Genomic DNA, 26,114 nt, shown 5'->3' with positions numbered 1-26,114 from the left:
GTCTGCAGCTTCACTCCTGAAGCCAGCAAGACCACGAGCCCACCGGGAGGAACAAACAACTCCAGACGCACCGCCTTAAGAGCTGTAACACTCACTGCGAAGGTCTGCAGCTTCACTCCTGAGCCAGCGAGACCACGAACCCACCAGAAGAAAGAAACTTCGAGCACATTTGAACATCAGAAGGAACAAACTCTGGACACGCCACCTTTAAGAACTGTAACACTCACCGCGAGGGTCCACGGCTTCATTCTTGAAGTCAGTGAGACCAAGAACCCACCAATTCTGGACACACACACACATATACACACACATACACACAAACATGCATATAATTGACATGGAGCATAATAAATCCTTACCTATGATTTAAAGATTTTAAAAAATCTATCACTACAAGGAATTTGTTGCCATAATTTGTTGTATAAAATAATATTGTTTAAACAATATTTGCCACATTTATAACTAATAGCAAAGGATTATTCCAAAACATATTCCTGAGATGAATTTTTGGTCAAAATTTAAACTGAAGCAAATTTGTAAGTTTGCAAAGAAATCAAGTTACTTTCCCCACACCCATAAACTTCTTGAATTCAGTTAGCACTAGACATAGCATATTACAAGAAAGGCTGTTTGTTTTGCTGTTTACAGCCCAAAAAGTACTGGATATCTCCCAGGAAATTCCAATTTTAGGAAGATTCCAACAAGCATGAAGAACTGAGTGGTTCAGATTTAAGCACAGATTGGAATCATAACGTGGACATTATTCCAAGTCCAACGTGTCTGATCTTTGAGATTCAGCTTTCATTCATGCAGGTTCCAACAGTGAGACATTTATAAATAAAACCTGGAGATAAAACAGGATTCCATATGTCAATATATAATCTTCATTACTGGCATAATAAAAATTAAAATGTACCACTTTCACATAGGCAAAAAGTGATAAATTTTAATTTTTGTTACTTTTTTCTAAGATAGATGGCAGTTACATATAGGTTTTTTTTTTAATTTATGCTGTCCCATAATATGCAAAGATGCTATAAAAATGCTTAAAAACTTGAGTGAAACCAATGTTGTAAGATTACATATGTCCACCAAATATGCACTTTCATTCATGAAATTAGTTGTTCTTATGTATGTTTAAAATAGGCTTTTAGTAATCATTCATTTGTTATTTAACAAATTTTTCATTGTAATGTACAATGAATGCATTTATTTACTAAAGGTACTTATGACTCTCAAAGCAAGTAATGCACATTGAACCATATGTTAGTGGATTATTTCTGTGATATAAAGTTTAATGTTCATCTAAAATACACTGAACCATATATTAGCGGATTATTTCTGTGACATAAAGTTCAGTGTTCATCTAAAATAGATCTCTTTCTCTTTTTACTCTATGCCCTTAGTCCTCCTAATTTCTTTATCTGGTAAAATATCCTGCACATGGAAGATATTTAATAAATGAGGTTAAGTAATAGGTAGGTCAACGGTAATATTAGAATTACCTTTCTACAAAGAGATGCATTAAGAAGCAATGTAGGTCAGTCCGGCAGAGCCTGACTAACAGGTTCTGACACAGGCAAACAGTGCACTTTGGCTAATCCTCCAGATTGCTTATTACCAACACTTGCGATTTTAACTTATTGGAGTCAATATCAGAAATAAAGATGAGAAAATGATTCAATCCATATTGCTACACTTCAATCACTGAGTTGAGAGACAAGACGTTTTAAGATTTCCAGAAGTTACAAAACCTGTCTCTACCCAATAATTGGAACAACCTGTTAACAAGTAAAAGTTATCACCGACCCAGTTTTGTTATCCATTGATGGTGTGTGTGGGAAGGGAGATTTACTGGATTTATCGATTTTATTTGACAATTTATATGCATAATTCTAAAAAATCTTTTCTAGCATAAGAAAAATGAACTTGGGACCACTGAGAGTGAGTTCATTAATTTTCCAGTACATAATGTTTTTATCTTTTTCAATAATTTTTTAATTTTTTCCAACCTAGCAGGATATATTTTCCTCATCTTCAGTATTTAATAGGTATATTTCCAATTTCACTAGTACACTAACAAACAGAAAAAATGAAAGAAAAAATCATAGGTATGTCAGATAAATATATACATTACATTTTATTATTTAATGTAAAAACATAAATAATTAGCCTGAAAGTAGCAAATATAGAAATGAGGAGAGCAAATTGTCATCCTAGCTTTGTCCTTACTTTCTGGGTGACCTTGAATAAGCCTCTTACTTTCCTGAGCAATAACTTTCTTGTCTGTAACACAATGATCATGCTCATTTCCTCTTTCATGGCATTGTCATAACAATCACATAACACAATTTATATCAAATACTTTTAAAGCATAAAGAATTATACAGTAAAATGTTAGCCTTGTTAAAAACCAATTCAAAATATGAAATGCAATCCTCTTTAAAAAGATAAATTAGAACCTTGGGACGTCATTATTGGCATTTCAAAATGATTATTTGCTTTTTAAACAAATTTACTGCAAGATTAGTATTTTCATTTAAGGGAGAGGGTAAAAGAGAAGAAAGAGAAATTTGGAAAATTCTCTGAATCTCTGGGAATAAACGATTACTCAATTTATTGGTTTCTGGCATAAAATGTTTAGTAGAAGACTTTCTTTGAGTTATTCAAATTATATTAGGAAGTAAAGTCTGAATTTACTACCAATATGAATTTCACACCACTGTATTCAACCAAGAGGCATTTGAGTACCCTCTCACTGTGATTATTGTATTTCAAGCATTAGATAGTTCTAGGGGTCAAACTTTGCACTATCGTCTGTGTGAATGGTGACTCTAGAGTTCAGTTCTACTCAGCCTGCACAGCCATACAAGGCAGCTCTGAGCAAGGAAACTTGAGTCTGTTTCTATTACATTGGAACTAAGTCAATGATCCCAATAATGTAAGGATACATTACCAAGCTTCCCACAATATATGTGAAACTACAAATTCCAAATTCCAAATCTAAAAGAACAGAGTATTTTCTATCTTAAGGCTTTCTAACACACTTTTAAACAGAAGCCGCTCATTTAATTATGATAGGACTTGTCAGGAACATAATTACTACATAAAGCAAAGATTTCAAATGTTTCTTTCACTAATCTTCATATGTCTAATAACTGGGTATTTTCTAAATCATAACCTTAATTTTTGAATGCATTTCACATTCCCATCATTCTAAGCCCTCTGTAATATTAAAAATATGTTTTTATCAGCCATCTACTTTCAATCTTTTAAAATGTTGGTAGCTCTGGGGCAGATGGAAATAGGCATGATTACGTGTTGTAAAGGTGTCTTGGGTTCATGTTCTAAGATCACAGACTACTCTGACTTACCTGTTTTAGTTACTTTCTTTTAGCTGTTTATCTCCTTTGGGATAATTTGCTGCTGGCTAGAATGAAAAGACAAACATTCCCTTCGAACAGTATGCCATCCAAACCAAATTCAGAATTTAGATTTTCCTACTGGCTTGTGTAATTTTTGTTTGTATGGGATAGAATCCGGTTCCATCTTTTATTCTCCTTCAGAATATCATTAACAAAGAAAACTTTGAACGTTAGCTGGTGGGATACACTGACACTGTTTACACAGCACTGTTTCCTACTCAGGCCTGCACACAAACATTCGCACACATTTTCATGTATGCACACTCCTGGGGAGGTCAATGAATATTACAATTCTTCTGGAAATAATCCTTAAGAATGAATGAGCAAAAGACACGGTTTTCAACCCTATTTTCTCTTCTCTTTCTCTCTTTTTCTTCCCTCTGTTCTTTCTCTCTCTCTCTCTCTCTCTCTCTCTCTCTCTCTCTCTTTCTCTTTCCTTCTTTTTATTTTTTTCTTCCTGGAGAAGTTTCTGAAGTTCAACAGTGATTTCTTTAATTAAGAGGAAAAAAAAAAACCACACATACACACACTAGAGAACAAGAAGGAATAGTAAACAGTTCCCTCCACTGCTAGAGGGGTTAGTTACAAAATAAACATTTCACAAACTGGACCACATCTCCTATAATGAGACAGCTCTGGCTAGTGAGACTGCAACTAAAGTCCCCCCATTAAGGGCATTCACTCGAAAAATTAAGCGACCCACTTGTGTTGACTGAAAACATCCTTGCAGAGGGTTTTCGCAATCACCTACAGCATTTTTTGACAATCTGCCTTGTGCTTAACACTGCGTTTCCTGAAGGCTCTCTCTGCTGTGTTTTGTTTTAATGGTTCAGCCTCATCACTGGTGATTCAAAGTCTAAGCTCTTTCTGTTAAGCCTCTGTATAAAATAAAACTCCTTAAGTCAGAGAAAAGGAGAGGTGAGAAGGGCATTCAGTTTGATTTTTTAGGAGGACATACAGAGGCAGGAAATTAGTATTACATTTTTTTCCTTCTCCAAACCAAAACACACTGACCAAAGAAGATTGTTCACATTTGCAAAATTTGCTTTGAGCTCCTCGAAGGAAAGATGCTATATAAAATCTAAAAATAAGCCATGAAAAAAAAATGCCTTAGAATAAAAAAAAAGAGCATTCTAGCAATAACCTCAGAAATGTCAGCATCAGTCCAAGAAATGCAGCAGGAAGTCACACTAGGATATTATTTACAATCCAGTGGCATGTCACATATCAAAATATATCATTATCTATCAAAATTAGGTCACTGTCTCTAAAGTACTAAATACATACAAACTATTAATGAACATGACATTATATTCCTGTTTAAGCAATGAGATGGAAGTAAAGAATTAACCTGGACAAAGTCATTGGAAAAACAACTGAATTTTAGCTCAGTATTGTCAAGCAAGAAAAACTCAACAGGGGTCATACTTCATAACATTACAGATGAAATGAGACTAAAAGTCTAAACCACCCATTTATTTGTCTTTCAAGCTACAATTAAGAGCTATTAATTTATGAAGGTGTTTGTTCACTTGTCAACCAACACAGCACTGCATACTGAAACCTGTAATTCACTTCCAAGTCTCTTCTATCATCTAGAGTTATTTCTTTGACCCACTCACAAAAGGCATTTTTCTAACATATTAAATAATTGATTTCTGCTCTCTATTGTATCCATTGTATTCAGAATTAAAGAAAAATACAGACAAATACATTTGTTCCTACAAAAGGTAAAAACATGTACATGTAAGAATAAATTGTTAGCTAAACACTTCGGGGAGTACCTTGGAAAGCTGGAGACATAGATCACCTTAATTTACTCTAGGCATGGCTGGGTCTTCACTGTTACTCGTTGACGTTTACTCACCTTTGCTTCTTTCAGCTTTAATAGCTCCCTTCTTCATCTCAACTATTCAAACCCAATCCAGATTTCACAATCCTGCATGAATAGCATTTTTTGTTCAGACTCTTCTTTGAAAAATGCTAGCTTTAAATTGTCCCCCTTCTCTGAATCCTTCTTGTAGCTAGGTTTCATATAACCCTATTAAAGACTTGGTTGTTTTGCTTTCATGTATGTTAGCTTTGTCATTCATTAATTCATTCCACAAATATTTATGGGATGCCTACTATGTGCCAGGTATAACTCTAGCTGCTTGGCATACAGCAATAAACACAACAGACAAAAATCTGTGCTCTAATTTGTGTTTACATTTTATTAGAATTTGTAGCCAATATACACTATAAATAAGCTATAGCGTCAGGTAGTGATAATGCTAAGAAGAAAAGCTAAAGCACAGAAGGGTGATTAGAAATCTCATAATGGAGATATATGTGTGGAGAGGTGCATATGTGTGAATAGAGTTCTTATTTGTCTCATTTTGCTGAGAGTTTCCTTATAAAACTGGCATAAGAAAAAGCTTTTGCAAACCACTGCTATATGGTTCTTAACACAGTAATGGACATAATACAAGTATCAATAAATACTCAGTAATTAATTCTTTTAGCTCTCTGCTACTGCCTTGGCCTATAATTATAAATAAGCTATTTTTACATTTGACTGTTATTCTCTGATGAGGAAAGCAAAGGATCTTAACTCTGCTTAAAAAACAATGAAGTGTTTTGGATTCTGAAGTCTTGCATCCTGAATTCACCTTTATTATTCATTAACTGCTTGACCTTGGTCAAATCCATTTTTCTCAGCATCTCTTTTGTCATTTGTAAAACAGTAATAACTATATTTGCTTCGCAGAATAAGGACCAATGAGGTCAGGCATATGACAATATTTGTAAGCTATTCCATGTTACACAAGTAGTCGTTATTTATATTATCAATGAGAAGTTGGGAGAAAAAAAATTTCCCTAATGTCCAGTTAGGAGACATGCATGTAAAAGGAATGTGGGGCTGTGGAGAGCTGAGTTAGGACACTAGCGCTTTAGGAATACACTCATCACATTTTACAAGGCAATATTTTAAAACGTGCCCAAGGGCTTCAACCAATAAAAAACTAAAGTTGCCATTTGCTGGAAGAAATAAACCTCCAGAAGCTATATAGTATCTGTTCCTTGTAGTTTATTCTTAAATGGAGAAAAGCAATTACATACACACAGAAATACCTAGTCAATCAGCCCTGAAGTAGTTACCAGGAACTTGAGACGAGCTACATACTTTTGTTTCAATAACTAACTGAACACGTGCTTCACTCAGGTCTGCTCCTAGATACTTTTATGGCTTATAGTTAACTCTGCTGGGTAAAGGTCTTGCTGCTTCCCTGACCTTGGACCTTGATGCCATTGTGAAACTGCTGCATCCAATTCCAACTTCATTCTCAAGTCAGCCTTAACCACACTTACTGTTCTACCCAGCATTTGAGAAAGAGTGTGTCCCCAGAAGCTGTGGGAAAGGATCCAGAATGCCTGTGACCATTAACGAGTTGTTAATGGTCTTAACAACTTATATTCTCTTATATTCAGAACCAAAGCTCTTTGTTTTATGTTTAATGAAGAATATAAAAATGCAAAAATGGCCACAGGACATCAAAAAAGTATACTTGAATCCCTCATCCATTTCTGAAAAAGAAAAAGAAAAAAACAATGTTGAATTGTTTGGATTCCATTCAGAGGCATACAGAGAAATAAGAAGTTGAAACTAAGTTTTCGGATTAAAGAGTCTTTAAAGCATACAATAAAAAAAATCTTTGCAATAAGGTCCAAAGGAAGGATCTATGTCTTTTCTCACGGCATTAGGAAAACAGGCTCTCACTAGAGCACAATCCACACAGACCAGCTGTGGAGTCAGAGGGACATTGCCATCACAAATCCTTTTGGTATTCTCAGTGATAACTACTCTGAATTAGATTTTTTTTTTCCATGGCGGTCTCTTTTCAAGCCAAAATCCTTCTTCAGTGGACCACTGGAATGGTGAGTGTTCAGTGAACCGCACAATTGCCACAGAGATAAGTATTCCAGATGCTGGGAATCAGAGGTTAAACTAGGTTTTGTTTGCATTACTAACAGACACCTTTCTACTTAAATCAGAAAGACTCATGGGCCTATAGGAAGTGACACACAACCTCAGAGGTGTTTACTGTCCATAGTCTGTAACAGCATCTCACTCCATGCACAGTTGTAACTGCAGAGACGTTCTTGGACATGTGTTCCCAGCCCTAAGTAATCGCCATAAACTTAACCATAAATCTAACTACAGCTAAACGTGAGAGTTTCTGTTTTGTTATTATATATCTTAATCCTCCGTGTGGAACATCACTCATTCCACAAGAAAAAGGAGAAGAAAGGCTCTGAACAATAAAATCAGCAACGTGTCTCCCCAAATCATGAAACAGTTAAGAATGAGCCCCACTGAAAATACAACCAGAATGTGAAACAAAGCCCCTCTCAAGCCCATCATAAAACTGTGGTCTGGTCAAGCTGCCTTTGTTTAGTAGTCAGGTCTTTGCTAGTGAAAAGGTTGTAAATGCATAGGAATGTTTTATCCTTGGGTGTGACTGTTAGTAGCTTGCAAACAAGGAAGGAGAGGAGATGATAAAAATATATATTAACCTTTTTTGATATCACTATCTAAAAGTGTGTTTTTCTCTCTCTCTCTGTAAAACCGTGTAGATAGATACCAAGCCCATAATCAATTTTTCTTATCCAGTGTTTGAATATGAAATCATTGTAGTAGCAGAAACTTATAATACTCAACCACCCTGACTTATATAAAAACTGATTAAGTCAGAAGAACATAGAAACAAAATTATTGACCGAAGCTGATAAAATTAAAATAATTGATTTTATTTTTAAGTCTAGCCTTGGTGTATATGGATATAGGCTGAATCAAATTAAGACAGAAAAGGAATTCCAGATCAACGTGGAGGAATGAACACGTATCATTTACCACGTTTTTCTTCCAAAATTGGCAGTAAAAATATTTTAAAAGAAGAAAAAAAGCACGTTTAAGAGACTAATGAAAAAGGGAGAGAACAGGATTTTTTTTTTTTAATAAGAAAATCAAGAAGCAGAAGAATAGTAGTAAATGACACAATAGAAACCCCAGTCTATTTTAAGAAAACCTTAAAATTGAGCCAAGTAACACTAGGATTCTGGGGACCCTTGAAACATAAATCATCAAGTACTTATGGAAGTAGAGTATACAGCTAAAAGTCCATAGGTATTAGCTAAAATTCTGTTTAAGAAACAGAGACCTACACCCTAGGTGCTCAGAGATAGCCCCTTCCCCATCCTTGACAGACTAAAATTTTAGTTTCTAACAATACAGAATAACAAAAACCCTGGATGCAAGAAAACCAGGCCCAGATAAGAGCTGTGATTCACTTCTTAAAAAAGGAAGGTTACGTTAAAGTCTATATTCTGAATATTATTCCAGTCTGCTTGTTTGGCAAAGTTCTAGAAAGAATGCTATCAGGCTTATGCCTGCAAGAAGAAGATGGGAGAATTACTAGGGGAGAAAAGCTCTATAAATTCTACCATTTGGGGACCTCCCCCAGTGAAGTTTCCCAACCCTGTAATTCTACTGGGAATTCTAGCATTTAACAAGCTCCACCCATAAATGCACAGTGTCCAGTTAGCTTCTTAGTGTGTCGTTAACAAATATGTACAGCAAGGTAAATATTTAAAGATATTTTATGAAGGACAGAGACAAAAATAAAGATAATTTAAAACCTTGGAAGACATAAAGAAAGGAAGAGAAAAATAGATTTATAAAATCTATTACCATATTTATAATTTAAAAATTATATTAATGCAATAAAACAATGCTGTTAAAAAATCTGAGAACAAAAAGAGCTATTCAAAAATTTAAAATATAATATAAAAAATAAAAATTCTGTAGAGGATTAGAAGATAAATTTGATGAGGCGCCATAAAACAGAAAAGAAAGAGAAAGATGGAGGACAGGAAATAAATTAATAATAATAATAGAGAATCAGCCAAAGAGGTCCAATATCTGAATAATAGGAGTTTTTGAAGAGAAATTGGAGTGAAAAATTACCTAAGAAATTATTCAAGCAGATTTTTCAAGAATGAAAGGCATGGATTTATAGATGAAAAGATCCCAACAATGACCCAGCACAATGAATAAAATAAAGAACTACATCAAGACAAGCTATGAAATTTTGGATCATCAGGGATACAGTAACAATTCTAAAAAGGTCTATATTTTTAAAAATTGTTCAATTTTACATGAACAACAAAAACCAATTTGGCAGAAAAAGAATCAGAAAATAGAGTAGCATCAGTTTTCTCAAATGTACTCTTGGAAGGTAAAAATGTCTTTAAAATTTTGAATAAAAACTCTTTTCAATCTAGAATTCTATACCCAGCAAACTATCAAACACGTATAAAAAGATGTTTTGAGATATGCAAAGTCTCAAAAAATGTAATTCCTATGTATCTTTTCTTAGTGAACTAACAGAAAAGGTATAGCAATCAGATGTGTGTGTGAGCCAAGATAAGGAGCATTTGGGATTCAGAAAACAAGAGACCAACCAAAAAAGACCAGGAGCGTTCTCTTCAAAAGGATGAAGGGACATTCTGGAATGATAATTGGGGTGTAGTTAGCAAGAAACTGGTCCAGGTTGAAGCAACAGGATGGAAGATTCCAGAAGGATGCCTCCTGGGGGATGGGGGAGTGGTGTGGGGAGGTGGATGAAAGCTCACCTGATGCTTTGAATGCACTTTGGCAAAGAATTTTGGAAGAAATCAGTGGTAGGTACACCGATTTCTTATTAATTTCAGGTTAACAAAAAGCTGTATGAACAAGAAATGTAGTCATAGTACACTGTATAGTTAACCTATGGATGGTGGTTAACATAGCCATGACAATGTAAGTACTGAATATTAGTTTAACCTATTGATTGTATTGGGTGAATGGGGAAAACAGTGGAGAGAAGATGGTACTAAGGAAGTGTAAGAGAAATCACACCTGCATTATCCAGAATGGCGAATTAAGATCTAAAATGGAAAAATCAAGAAATAGTGTCACAAGCATACCATTTAGAAATACAGAGGTAACTAGAAGAAACTGTTGAGATCGTAGAAGGTGGCAGTTTTGAAGAAGTAGAAACAATGTAGACAAGAGTGAGACAAGGAGCTTGTTTTTGTTTAGCATTATAGGACCAGTTGATATGGAAAATTATGTGTGTACAGCTGATAAAAATAACTTTTAGGCCAGGCACGGTGTCTCACGCCTGTAATCCCAGCACTTTGGGAGGCTGAAGCGGGCGAATCACAAAGGCAAGAGATCGAGACCATCCTGGCCAACATGGTGAAACTCCATCTTCTAAAACTACAAAAATTAGCTGGGCATGGTGGTGCATGCCTGTAGTCCCAGCTACTTGGGAGGCTGAGGCAGGAGAATTGCTTGAACCCAGGAGGCGGAGGTTGCAGTGAGCCAAGATCACGCCACTACACTGCAGCTTGGTGACAAAGCAAGGCTCCGTCACAAAACAAAACAAACAACAACAACAACAAAATAACTTTTAACTTTAATTTTAAAAAGAGAATAGCTAGAGAACTAGTGCTATGAAACGGTTTGGTACATCAAGCTACTAACCAACTGGGGAGATTTATACAACAAACTGTTGCTCAGTTGAATTTTTACAGAGAAGTAGTTTACCAACAAGAAATAATTAAGATAGACATTCCTGGCAGATAGTACAGCCCAATCAAATATATAGAGGCAGGACAGGGAGGACACACTCAGGAACCTGAAAGTAATATGAAAGGGTCAGAGCAGGGGGGCACACAGGGTGATAGTGGTCTGAGTTGAAGTAGGTGAGGAATGTGTCCAAATGGACATTGGAATCGAAATTCAGTTCAGGAGTTTGAACTTTTTCCCATAGACAGTCGGGAGCTCTCTGCAGATTTAAGCCAGAGAAATAGCATAACAGATTTCCATTTGGAAAAGTATATATGACAGTTTTATGGAGAGTCAATACAGAGGCCTGAGACAGAAGGCAAAGAGTCGATGCAGGGGACTATTATGAAAGTCTAAGCAGAAACAAACAAGTGACTAAACCAAGGTATAGTAAAAGGGATGTAGAAGCAGAAGGATGTGGTAACTACAATGTAGGAAACTGGTGCTAAGAAGAGAGATGCAGAAAATCTTCCCAATTACCCGGAGACACATACCATTATCCCTGTTTAAGGGAAAACCATGCTGACTTGTCAAGTAACTTGAGGAGAGAACACAACTAGTAAATGATAAAATCAGAATTAAACCTAGGTCCCCATGAATGCAAATCTTGTTTTTTAGCTGGATCACACGGAGACAAACCTTTACTTCATACATAAAATGGGAATGATAATAGGATGTAACTCATGTGATCACTGGGAGGAGAAAATGAGAATGCACACAAATTTGTTTTTTAACCTAAAAAAAGCGTTACATAATATTGGTAGTTAAAATAACTTTGCCTTAAGTCCAGCTGTTTCCAAACTTCTGTATTCATCATTTCTACTCACTTCTGTACACTTATACTAAGAAGTGACAAATATTTGATTTTTATATGTACTATAATTTCATGCAGTTGTACATCTGTGATGTAATCCTGTCTTTTTGAAAAATTGCCCATTTGTTCCAACTGAATCTAAGTTCCCTGAAAACCAGGTGGGAACTTTAGACTCTTCACACAGAATCTACCTAATGCTTTCTATATGCTTAAATATATACTGACCCTTTGAATTAAAATCCTTTTCTAATCTCTCCAAATTTCTATGCAGTATTAAAATACACCTTTGTTTCCCCACCCATAGGGAGGAGAGACTGAAACACAAAGACGAGAGTTATTTTTTGGTAATAATCATTTGCACTCGTGGGTTGGGTTAATAACAGTCAAGAGTGCAAAATCTGTCGGAAACAAAAACACAAAGGTCTTATCTTTGATATGCTCAGAGGTCTCCAAGTTTTTTATTATTTCTGTTTCAGTGTGACACACATTGTCTGAGGGGAGGAGAGGGAGGGGCTCTGCTGGCAGCTCCATTATCTATGCCTCGTTGTTAGCCTGGGGAGAAGATATCATTTACTCTGCCACCTTTGTGTCTCCTGGAAAATCAGATAACCTACTTAATGATTTCTAACCAGTTGAGCAATCTGGACCCTACATAGATGCTGTAACTCCTTGGCACTGATGTCTCAGGCTAAACTGTTTAGTCCCTGAGACTCTACTATTTCACAAAAATACTGAAGAAAACAGCCTGGTGAAATAAGGTTTGCTATTTTGTATGGGGGTTGCTATGTTTGTGTTTCTAGGACTTCGTCAGTCTCTCTCTATTTAGGATCATTTGCCTTAATTTTCCTCCATGATTGCACTAGGTTTATTGCTCCAGTAAATTTCTGCAGGGGAAGGGAGGGCGGGGAGGTACCTGAATACCCAAGGGATTGCCAGCCTGCCTGATATCACCTGACTGCTCAGACCTTCTATCACAACAAGCGCATTCCTGAGGATTCAGTTGCATTGGTGGTGCTAATCCCAGGCTAGAGACATCAGAGGAAACTAAAAGTGAATGTGTATTTTCTGTAACTGCAAAGGTAAGGAGCAAAGACAGAAGTGGGAAGAGGGCAGAGCCACAGCTCAACCAGAAACATTCTTAGGGGAAATAAATGAAAAGCCATACTGTGCTTACACCTCTGCAGGAAACAGTCAAATCCAAGGACATGTCATCAAGCTAAACAGTCATATTATTACAAATAAAATTTCATTCTTCACTGTTTTTTTATTGTTATCCTGACTGTATTATTATGCTTAATTATTCATTATCATTTTTCTCCATTATTGCTGTTATTGATGATACTGTATTTTTAAAAACCCTGTAATAAAGCCACTTCCCTTAATCAGTCACTGTTTATTTTCTGTACTTCTGTCTCCATGGTGCAAGGGACATAACTGCTTTTCATTTTCAGCAGGCAGCAAGGGTGGAGAGAGAGGGAAGGTACTGGAAAAGGAAGGCTCTCCCCAAGTGCCTTGCACAGGGTACATGGCAAAGCTACTCTCACAGGCATTACACTTTCATCTGACTTTCTCAGCACATTTAAAGTGTGGCATGTGTTCCAGGAAGAGGAACTTAACCTGCAGGAGAAGTTAACCCAGCCAGTTACAAGTCTTAGAAAGCCTGTGCCCAATAGTGAGCCACAAAGCCTAAAAGATAAAGTTATTAAATATATATCACTGCCTTGGAAAAATTTCTGGCCTTCGATTCCTATCTAAACTTAGTTAGCTTGCTATCCCAGGAAAAAATTTATCTTATAATAACTACCTGGGCAATCTACTGAAAATGTGAAAACTAGAACAATCATGTGATTCAAAGTACTTATCCTACGGATGGAAATACTGAGGCTGACGAGAGGTCAAATGACCTCTTGCAAGGTCACACAGCAAATTAGGTGTAGACCCAGGAAAAGAAACCAAGGCTGCAGGATCCCAGTCAGGTTCTCTCTCTTCCTTAAACCACAGTCTTCCTCAATATGATTCTCCAGAACTGACAGTGATGAAAAATAACTTACAAGATGACTTATAAATGGTCGGTAAAGCCTATGCTTGCCAATGACCAAAAAAAAAAAAAAAAAAAAAAAAAAAAAAAAAAACACCACTTTAGTTGAATTGGCTTTTCTCCCCCCAAAAAATCTGATCATCAAATAGAATGTCTGTATATGGTTATAATTTACTGCCAGAAAATTGCATTTAACCTCATATTAGCTGTGGTAGCTCAGAAATTTATATAATTCTGATTCACATTCTACCATATACTGAAAACTGACTCTGTGTAAGATATTGCATTAGATGCTGTGGGGACAAAGGCAGCCCCCTCTTTGGAGTTCAAAATCAATGAGGCTGGGATTCAGCAGCTAACCTCTCTGCAAGGACTTTAGGTGGAAAGTTGGACATAGGAACCCTTGTAAACCTGTGAGCTTTGGAGCCTTGGGGGCCCACACAGTGATTGTGAAGAGTCTTTAAATCCATATATATATTTACTTGCTCCTTCAGTGAATGTCACAAATGTTGCTAACATTAAAAGTGGTCCTTATGTTGGAAGTTTTAGGAAGCAGTTAACTAGAAAAGCTTTTTTTTCCTTCATCTTTTAGTTACAGGGTATATGTGCAGGAAGTGCATGTTTGTTACATCAGTAAACAAACAAAAAAAATGTGCCATGGTGGTTTGCTGCGCAGATCAATCCATCACCTAGGTAATAAGCCCAGCATCCATTAGCTATTCTTCTTGATGCTCTCCCTCCCTCAGTCGCCAACAGGCCCCAGTGTGTGTTGTTCCCTGCAATGTGTCCATCATCTTGATGGACGCTCTTATCATCCAGTTCCCACTTATAAGTGAGAACATTTGGTGTTTGGTTTTCCTGTTTCTGCATTTGTTTGCTGAGAATAACAGCTTCCAGCTCCATCCATGTCCCTGCAAAGGACATGATCTCGTTCCTTTTTATGTTGCATAGTATTCCATGGTGTATATGTACCATATTTTCTTTATCCAGTCTATCATTGATGGGCATTTGGGTTGATTCCACATCTTTTCTATTGTGAATAGTGCTGTAATGAACATACCCACGCATGTATCTTTATAATAGAATGATTTATATTCCTTTGGGTATATACCCAGTAATAAGATTGCTGGGTCAAATGGTATTTCTGTCCCTAGATCTTTGAGGAATCTCCACATTGTCTTTCACAATCACTGAACTAATTGAACACTCCCACCAACAGTGTAAAAGTGTTCCTTTTTCTCCACAGCCTCGCCAGCATCTGTTGTTTCTGGACTTGTTAATAATTGCCATTTAGACTGGTGTGAGATGGTATCTCATTATGGTTTTGATTTACATTTCTCTAATGATCAGTGATGTTGAGCTTTTTTTTCATGTTTTTTGGCGACATATATGTCTTCTTTTGAGAAGTATCTGTTCATGTCCTTTTCTCACTTTTTAATGAAGTTGTTTTTTTCTTGTAAATTTGTTTAAATTTTTTGTAGTCCTTGGATATTAGACCCTTGTCAGATGGATAGATTGCAAAAATTTTCTCCCATTCTGTAGGTTGCCTGTTCACTCTGAAGGATAGTTTCCTTTTCTATGCAGAAGATCTTTAGTTTAATTAGATCCCATTTGTCAATTTTTGCTTTTGTTGCATTTTTTTTGGCATTTTCATCATGAAATCTTTGCCTGTGCCTATATACTGAATGGTATTGCTTAGATTTTCTTCTAGATTTTATACTTTGGGGTTTTACATTTAAGTCTTTAAACCATGTTGAATTACTTTTTGCACATCATGCAAGGAAGGGGTCCAGTTTCAATTTTCTGCATATGGCTAGCCAGTTCTCTGAGAACTATTAAATAGAGAATCCTTTCCCCATTGCTCGTTTTTGTCAGGTTGTTGAAGATCAGATGGTTGTAGGTGTGTGGTCTTATTTCTGAGTTCTCTATTTTGTTCCATTGGTCTATGTGTCTGTTCTTGTACCCCAGTACCACGATGTTTTGTTACTGTAGCCTGGTAGTATAGTTTGAAGTCAGGCAGCATGATGTCTCTAGCTTTGTTCTTTTTGCTTAGGGTTGTCTTGGCTATTCGGGCTTAAAGAAGAGTTTTGCTGTTGTTTATCTTTTTCTCTTTTGCTTTTTGATCTGGAAGATCAAGGATGGCACTACTTTATCACTTAATGGTTGTTTTCTTATTAACATAAAAGGCTATCAAATGTCCATCCTAGTAATGACTCTTTTAAGTTCTCACCACATGCTATTGGCTCCCAGTCTTTATTTAAGAAAAAAAGGAGGCCGGGCGCGGTGGCTCAAGCCTGTAATCCCAGCACTTTGGGAGGCCGAGGCGGGCGGATCACGAGGTCAGGAGATCGAGACCATCCTGGCTAACACGGTGAAACCCCGTCTCTACTAAAAACACAAAAAATTAGCCGGGCGAGGTGGCGGGCCACTGTAGTCCCAGCTACGGGGGAGGCTGAGGCAGGAGAATGGCGTGAACCCCGGGGGGCAGAGCCTGCAGTGAGCTGAGATCGCGCCACTGCACTCCAGCCTGGGTGAAAGAGCAAGACTCCGTCTCAAAAAAAAAAAAAAAAAAAGGAGGCTGGGTGTGGTGGCTCACACCTGTAATTCCAGCACTTTGGGAGGCCAAGGCAGGAGGATAACGAGGTCAGGAGTTTGAGACCAGCCTGGCCAATATGGTGGCACCCCGTCTCTACTAAAAATACAAACATTAGCCAGGCGTGGTGGTGCACACCTATAATCCCAGCTACTCAGGAGGCTGAGGCAGAAGAATCACTTGAACCTGGTAGGCGGAGGTTGCAGTGAGCCAACATCACGCCACTGCACTCCAGCCTGGGCGACAGAGCGAGACTGCATCTCAAAAAAAAGAAAAAAAGGATGCTATATTCTCATAGTTACAGGTTTTTCTGAGAACAATGAGTAGAGCATTATATTGGAATATAGCATTCCTGTGGGGAGAAAAGGTTCGTAGGAACTAAAATCATGCAGATTTTTAAGTGTCCAATCCAATCTGTCATGTGAGAGGTTATATCATTTATCCATTCTACAAATATGTAACAAGGGCACACTATCAAAAGAAAGATCTGGGAAAGAAGGAGACAGACTGGATTGAAATTTTATCTTGGATAACTGGAAGGATAGGGAAGACAATAACAGAAATATTAAATTGAAAAAGTAAAGAAAATTAGCTGCCAAAAAATTTTGAAGAGGAAAGGAGAAGGCTTAGGAAGAACCTTGAAGTACTGACATATTTAATAGTTTGATAGAGAAGAAGGAGCCTGAAAGGGCAACACAGATGGAAGAGAGAGATATGTATGAGGAAAATAGAGGAATTGTGGAATATAAGGAAAGAGAATAATTCAAAAGGCAAGAAGATACCAACATTGTCCAATGCTGCTAAGAGACCCAGTGAGATGAAAGGCACAGAAATATTCATTGAGGTTGCAGGTATCAAAATGTACTTACATGAGGGGATAAATAATCAGTCTTTAAGAGGGAAGCTAATGCAATTAGAAATATAAAGAAATAAAGTGGAAATATATAAAGAAAAAAGATACAGTTTTATTGGGAAAGTAAATCATTGATCAATTTTATAAAGGGTAGGTATGAGCTTGTAATTTCTATACTACACAGCCTTTAGTAGAAATGAGAAAATGAAGATAAAGAAACTCAACAAAAAACAACTTGAGTGACCAGGATCATGTTATTCAGTCATATTTTGTGTGTTCGAAAAGAGGGGGTGCAACATTTCAAATTAGATAAAAAAGGTGACCCTGGAGAATCCATATAGAGAGAATCTTGCTTTCTCCATGGTTAAGGGATTATCCATTATGGATCAGATGCCTTTTTGGGTATTTTATACATGACTCCATTCAATGCTTATAATGATAGCTAACACATACTACTATGGGGTAGGCATGTTTCTATGGGCATTATGTGTAACACCTTACTGATAACTTCCATAATGTTGGTAATACTATTCCCCTTTTTAAAATGAGAATAATGAAAGCATTCAGTATGATTAAGTAGTTTGCTGAGAGTCACAAACTAATAAACAGCACATCTGGATTCAAATCCCTGAGTTCAAAGTCCATGTTACTTTCATTGCATTTATTACTTGGCTCAAAAGAGGAAGAGAAGCGAAACAGAACAAGGAAGTGAAATCAGAGATACATGTCAAAATGTTTAAATTTAATTAACAAACCAGCTGCATTTTGGCTCAGATATGCCCATACGCTGCCTTGCAAATGCCTTTGTACTAATATTGGCTAAGAGGCAGTAGGTTCTGCTGAAGGCAATATGTAAGGAAAATGAAAGAGAAAGGCTGTGCCAATACAACCATGACCATAAGTGAGAAAAGCCTCCTTCAATTTGCTGAAGTGGTGGAGATTATTGAAAGCACTGGAAACACTGGTTCTTACTTTTTTTCTCATGTCTTTCTCCCAGTTCACTGAAACATGTCTGCTTAACTTTCACCCTTAGAAACACTCACTGAATATAAGCTTTTTGAATAAGGAAGAACAGTTGTATGGTCAAAAGACAATGTTAGGGTCTACCTTTTCCCAGTTATAATTCATTCACATGTATGTTTTTCTGTTCTGCAGCTAATTTCTACAATGGGCACCTCGCAGACTCATGGGGAAAATTCAATAAAACAATGTATATATATAGACTTTATGGAATTTAAAGTGCTATACAAATGGCATGCATCATTATTCTCTCAACATTCAGGTTCCAAAAGACCACCCCATACACCTCAATTCCCTCTAACTTTCTTCTCAGCCTTCTCCATTCCATGTCCACTTCTCACTGTGTCCCAGAAAGGACAGACTGTATGCTCACTAATGATCCTTGTTGATTGCCAAAGGTTAAGTGGCAAAGCATTGTGGGGATACATTATAGATGTTAAAACCCAGGGAATCCAAAAGACCTAGGATTCTATAATACTGCACTATCACATTCAATCTAAGACGCACATATCTCTGCATTCTAACAGCTCTGAAATATGGATGCATCTTGTAATTAACATGGTAAGAAAGCATAACGTCCTGTCGATCAAGTCTAGCTGACCACCTGCATTTGTATGGCTCTAAGCTAAGACTGGTTTGTAATTTTTTACAGTTACAAAAAAAGAAAAATAGTTTTATAACATGTAAAAAGGTTACATAAAATTCAAATTTCCATGTCCACAATTAAAGCTTTATTGGAACACAGCCATAGCCATTTGTTTACATATTGCCTACGGTTGCTTTCTTGCTGTGATGGCAGGATTCAGCCATTATAATAGAGACCTTGTGGACCTTAAAGCCTAAAATATTTACTATCATCAATTACAGATAAGGCTTGCCGATTCTTATCATACTTTAATTGACATCACTTTATGTTTTTTAGTGGTTGTATTAGAGTCCTCCAGAGAAACAGAAGCAATATGATAGATAGATAGATAGATAGATAGATAGATAGATAGATAGATAGATGATAGATGGTAGGTGGATGTGTAGATAGGTAGATGTTAGAGATATCTCTATCCATCTGCATCTATATCTATATCTATATCTATATCTATATCTATATCTATGGTTCCTGCAATTATAGAAGTTGAGGAGTCCCAGGATCTGCCATCTGCAAACTGGAGACTCAGCAAAGCCAGTGGTATAATTGGGTGCAAGTCTGAAGGCCAGAGAACCAGGGCAGGCAATGGTGTAAATCTCAGCCTGAGGACAAAAGACCCATGGCCCAACTCAAGCAGTCAGGCTTCTCTGGTACCTTTTTGAAAAAATTGCATTATACAGGTGGTTGGAAAATAGTCTTCACAAACTCCTAGAACAAAATTCCAGGTTAGCAGCTGGGAATCAAATGTACATAGGGCACATCTCTCAGATTTTTTAGAGCCTAAATGGTGATAGTGGGGCGCTGAGAGAAAAGAAATAAATCTGGCATGAGAAACTTATTTATGCAGTGGGTCCTGGAGTTTGGAGAAGAGTATAAATTACAAGATTAGTACATCTACTTAACACATACCAATGCAAGCTAGTTTCCCCTAGTTTACCAAAAGACCTAAAAATATGCTATTAATAAAAGAATTTTCTCATTAAATGAGGACTTAAGCCACCTTGCTTTTGGACACCACTCTTTGAGGATAGCTTCGGGGGCAGAAAGTATTTGCCTTTATTGATTGCAAAAATAGGAGAGCAGTCATGACCTCGTGATGGACAGCTCAGAGGCTGGGCAGGACTCCTCATGGTTTAGCTCCTTATGTTTGGTTTCATTTTCTCAACTTTCTCTCCTCAAGCACTTCTTGAGGAGTCTTGGCATCCAAGTATTTCTCCCCTCTGGCTCAGATTAGGAAAATCTCATGGAAAGCCTCTGATTGCCTGGTTTAGGTCACGTTCTCACTTCCTGGGCCAATCTGCAAGTTAGTAGATGAGGTTCTACATGACTGACTCTGCAGAGGTGCATACTTACTCTTCAACCAGTCACTGTCGCTAACCAGGCAGGTTGGGCGGAGGAAATCCCATCTGGCTCTCATGCTTGTGAAATGGAAAGCAGCTGAGGAAGAAAGAATGAAGCTCCTAAAAAGGGAAGGAAGCACAGACGTAGCCGTGGGGGAGCTCTGAGTCAGCTAGCCTCCCTGGTTCCTGTGTCCTGCCCTAGGTCTGATGTCAAGGCCAGCCAGCGTTCATGTCCACAACATGATATTTCAAGAATTTATGAAACAACTTCATCAATGACATCATGGTAAAAATGGTAACTGTGAAATACCTACTATGAGAGAAAAAACGGAATCACCGACCATTAAAAAAGTATTTTTCACTAATGTAAATTTACAAATCACAGAAAAAAGATTTAATAGAAAACACAATTTGTTATTATTTGATTGTTGCTTATGACTCAGATTCTTTGATGTCCACCATGTTCTTTCATAGTCTGCAATTTCTGTTCATGAGACTTAAGGACTCTGCCTTGAATAAAGAGCAGATCACTTTAGTAGGTGACACAAAGAAAAATGAAATGTCTTACGATCAGGCAGAGAAAGCTCAGGAGTGCCCCAGCTCTGTATATGTGAAGAAGACTTGATTTTTGGCATATCTGGCACAGTTTAGAGGAGTCTCTTTGAAGTTTGAGGTTCTAGCTGTATTAGTCTGTTCTCATACTGCTGATAAAGACATTCCAGAGACTGGGTAATTTATAAAGAAAAAGACGTTTAATGGACTCACAGTTCCTCGTGGCTGAGGAGGCCTCACAATCATAGAAGAAGGTGGAAGGCACATCTTATATGGCGGCAGACAAGAGAGAATGAGAACCAAGTGAAAGGGGAAACTCCTTATAAAATCATCAGATCTCATGAGACTTATTCACTACCATGAGAACAGTATGGGGAAAACTGCCCCCATGATTCAATAATCTCCCACCAAGTCCCTCTCACAACACATGGGAATTATGGGAGCTACAATTCAAGATGAGATTTGGGTATGGACACAGCCAAACCATATCACTGGCCAAAGAGCAACTTATCCCTATATTCCCTTCCTCCTTGTGCACTTAACTCAAAAAGGATGTTGTCCCAATGTATCTACGTTTTAAACAAGACTCATTTCTTAACTGCTCAGAGAAAATTTTTTTCCTTTCTTATTTTCTTCTATAGTTCTCTAATTTCTTCTTAACATATTTTCCTCTAATCCTCTTTATTTTTAGTTTCAATGCCTTAATTTTTTTCCTACTTAGTGATTAATTCCCACTAATCCTTAGTTTTATCTATTTTTATATTGAAACTTTTATCTGATGGGTTTAAGTATTTTATCTTATTCTTTAATCATCTATAGTTTTATAATTTTAATGATCCACTTTTTATCTTTTAAATCTCATTTGTTTAATATTACTTTCAAACTCAACATTTTGTTCTACTGGAATTTTAATTCTCTTATACATATTTTTATTCTCATTTCTTTTATTCTAAATTTTTATTTTAAATTTTTTCTCTAAACCTCTACTGCCTTGACTTTTCTTTTTCCTTTCCTCTTTCTTTTTAAGTTTTAAAAATTATGATTGACAAAAGGAGTGTGAAAGTGGTGAAAATGAGAATGATGATGGAACTGATAATAATAGTAGCAGAGGAGAGAGGTAGAAGTCCTTCTTCCTCTCCATGGCTCTTAGGGCCTCTGTGTTTGCCCCCAGATGAATTCCTAACTTCCTTCCCCTCCACAAAACCCCTCACCTTAGGAAATTTGGGAAAATCTTTAATCAACACCCCCAAGATGACTATTTTCTCTACACAGGAAGAACAACTCATTTATTGAAATGTTTTCACTTCTTGAAATCTCATACTATGTTGGTTTTGGCAGTTTGTAGGCTTGGCAGACAGGAGAGAATGGCCAGGGAGGCACCTTTCCTGAGGGGCATCCACTAGGCAATAATGCTGGCCTAAGCTCCTTACAGTTGACCAGCAGGGAGACTTCCTATCACTAGACCCAAAAAGACATGCAGCGGAAAATCCACAGCTGGGTTTCTGACTCTACTTGAACAACAGCCTGCCCTTAGAAATAGTAGTGTTTACCTCATAGACTTTCATAAGGATTCAATGAGTTGATGTTTATAAAACCCTTAGAACTATGCATGGCATACAGTAACTGCTATATGCTAATTCAATTTAAAATTTCTAAGTTGATTCCTCACATTTATTGGTGTCACGGAAGAATCCTCTTGTGGTTCAGTAAACCCTAGTCCCATTTCCTCACTGGTAGAGCAAAGAAAAAGCTAATGAAAGTGAGATTTATTCAAAAGAGGTTTGTTGTTGTTATTTATTTTACTTTTGTTATGGAATCATCTGGCATCTCTGGAAAACCTTCATAGATGCCAGAGACCATATTGTTCAAATCAGAAAGTTGTCTGTTTTCCATCTTCTCTTGAGCGTAAGAAAGTAATAGAGATTGGTTTCTTTCAGGATCTTTCTATCTTCTTAAGGGACAGATAATTGGGGAAAGTTAGAAAGAACTAATGACCCATTGTATCTATTGCATAGGGATGGTAACCTGTAAGATGGAGCTGATTATATTCCTACTTCAAGAAATTTTCCCTCATCAGAGCTCCATGCTTGCAATGCTCCATGTAGAAGAATCTCCCTCCTTATGATGGCCCTTGTCACATTATTAATGCATGTCCTCCTGCTCAGCCTTTAGGAATTGATACCTCTACCTTTCTCTGCATTAAAGACTGGACCTTCGGGTCTTCTTCAACCATTGCCCAACACTCTCAGGCAACAAATAATCCTTCCTTGGTTGACTCACCAATAAACTCCACCTCAACGCATTTTCCCATTTCCAGAAAGGCCTATCTTGTATACATGAATTGTCAGGTCTAGGTGAGCCTTCTCCAATTAGGACAGTGGTTTTTAACTGATCATAATTTACCTAGGAATATTGACAATTATATTTCCTTAGATTTACTAAATTTGCCTGGAATTTTTCCTTCAAAAGCAAACTGAGCTTCAAAAAATCTTTTTTATTTCAATAAATTTAAGGGTACAAATGGTTTTTGGTTACATGGATGAATCATATAGTGGTACAGTCTGGGCTTTTAGAGTACCCATGACCCAAATAGTGTACATTGTGCCCAACAGGCAATTTTTCATCTCTCGCCCTCCTTCCCACTCTCCCACCTTCTGAGTCTCCAATGTCCAATGTCCATTATACTACTCTGTATGCCCTTACATACCCATATCTTAGTTCTCACTTGTAAGTAAGAACATGTAGTATTTGGTTTTTCATTCCTTAGTTACTTCACTTAGGATAACAGTCTCTAGTTCCATCCAAGTTGCTGCAAAAGACAGTATTTTGTTCTTTTTTATGGATAAGTAGTATTCCATAGTGTATATATATATACATAGTGTATATACATACACACACATACGTATGTATATATATATACACATACGTGTGTGTATATGTATATAAGTATATATACACACATACATGTGTGTATATGTATATATGTATATATGTGTATATATATGTGTATATATATGTATATATGTGTATATATACACACATGTATATGTATATATACACATGTATATGTATATCTATATACACACACAAACATATATATGTGTGTGTATATACACACACACACACACACACACACACATTTTCTTTATCCATTCATTGGTTGGGCACTTCGGTTGATTCTGTATCTTTGTAATTGTAATTGTGCTAAAAGCAAACTGTTTTGTTATTTTTGTTTTGATTTTCTCATCTCGGATCTCATAGACTTCTGTATTGTGGAAAACTATTTCTTTGACAGAGGATTAAATTTTAAAATATCTATCAAGTGATATCCACAGTTTTTAGACCATTTACTTTTCTGGTGTTTTTTAAAATATAATACTTACGTTTATTTTGGTACATACATTTCCTAATCAGGGCTCACTCTGTGTGGACATTAGGTTGCTGTTTGACATTCATTTATCCCACTGATCTATGACAAATTTACTCATTCTTGGATGTAAACACCAAAATTTCTGGTGGCTCACATGGTGAACTACCAGGGTCATTGGAAAGTAGATGGATTGCTTATTCATGGACCACCTTTTAAAGCCGTTATATTTATGAAAATTTTTTTAAACTGCTAAAATTATTCATGAAGTGAATACTGATGGTGCTGAGTGGTAACACATGGAATGAAACACGTGAAATGAAACCAGAGAACATTTGAGCCATATAGATAGCCTTGGTGTGAGGTTCATAGATAATACTCACAGAGAGTCTCTGTGGGCTGATCATCATCTCTCAGATCCCTATTCTGAACATGGTAAAATGTAATCATTTCCCTACTGTAGTCCCTGGAAGGGCTCTTATGCAGTGTGCCTGCCATCCCGACTGGACTGGGGGAAGCAGTGAGACTCAAACATGAAAACTTTACAGATAAGCAGTTGATCTACCAGTAATATTTAAAATTATGCATGGGTACCATAAGAGATTTCTTCTCCTGTTAATGAATATCTAACAACTTAAACTGTTTATATCCTACTAACAGAGATGATAAAAATATTTTTTCCCTTCTGACATATTCATAAGGAAGCAACTGTCTTAGATTAGGAAAATATTTCAGGCTGGGCACGGTGGCTCACACCTGTAATCCCAGCACTTTGGGAGGCCGAGGCAGGTGAATCACTTGAGGTCAGGAGTTCGAGACCAGCCTGGCCAACATGGCAAAACCCCATCTCTACAAAAAATAGAAAAATTAGCCAGGAATGGTGGCACACGCCTGTAATCCCAGTTACTCAGGAGCCTGAGGCAGAAGAATCGTTTGAACCGGGGAGGCGGAGGTTGCAGTGAGCTGAGATTGCGCCACTGCATTCCACTCTGAGCGACAGAGCAAGACCTTGTCTCAAAAAAAAAAAAAAAAAACAAAAAAAAACAAAGAAAGAAAATATTTTAACACAGATAACCCTAGGGTATCACTTAGGGAACTTGAAAACCTGGGTTCAAGAGTCAGTGCATCACATTAAGAGAAAATTGAGAGGACTTTATTTTTATTCCTGAAAAGTGACGGAACAGAAGAGAGAGAAAAAATTGGGTGAGACTAGAGCTGTCACAGAGGAGGCAGCCAGGGAAAACCTCTGGGGATATATGGTAGCTTGGTGCAAATATCTGCTATAATTTCATGTCCATGAGAGCAGGGATGTTTGTCAGTTTTTTTCACTGATAACTCCCAAGCGCCATGAGCTGTGCCTGGCACAATGTAAGGATTTAATGTTTTTTATGGAAAAGAGTGAATGAATGAATGAATACATGAGTAGAAATTTTTAGTGTTCAATTTGAAATAGCTTGATCTTGGAATGTAGACTCCTCTCAAAAAAACATTGGCCGACTTGACTATTTTCAAAGTTCTTTGTGAGTTGGTGAATGTTCTGAGAAAACTGAGGCTGAATTTTACATCTGGTAAAATCATGCCAAACAGACAGCACGGGTGGGAGAACATGATGATCCTTCACCCCACCTAATCCAGTGAAGGCAGATAAAGCCCCAGTACATGTGCAGGGATAATTACGATATTTTTGGACTTCCATGGGGGCATAGAATAGGGCTTCAAGCTGATTTTCTCTAAATACTACATGACCTGAAGTTTCCACCTAATGTCCAGGTTTTGTCCATTCATGTACCACCACATGTGAGACTTTGCCTGCAT

The 26,114-nt window shown here is 37.0% G+C and overlaps 1 long non-coding RNA gene across 1 annotated transcript; it reads right to left on the bottom strand.

Annotated features, from left to right (window-relative positions):
• Positions 1-413: 413 nt before the first annotated feature.
• On the bottom strand, positions 414-5,268 carry LOC101177796. Its single transcript, XR_178057.2, has 3 exons — positions 5,236-5,268; positions 3,375-3,430; positions 414-844 (listed from the first exon to the last, which is right to left on the bottom strand). It is a non-coding gene; the product is annotated as an uncharacterized LOC101177796 (long non-coding RNA).
• Between the last annotated feature and the right edge of the window lie 20,846 nt (positions 5,269-26,114).

This window comes from Nomascus leucogenys, chromosome 3 (assembly GCF_006542625.1).
Source record: "Nomascus leucogenys isolate Asia chromosome 3, Asia_NLE_v1, whole genome shotgun sequence".
NCBI classification, from domain to species: Eukaryota; Metazoa; Chordata; class Mammalia; order Primates; family Hylobatidae; genus Nomascus; species Nomascus leucogenys.
The sequence above is the reverse complement of the archived record's forward strand: the minus strand, read 5'-3'. Positions and strand labels throughout refer to the sequence as shown.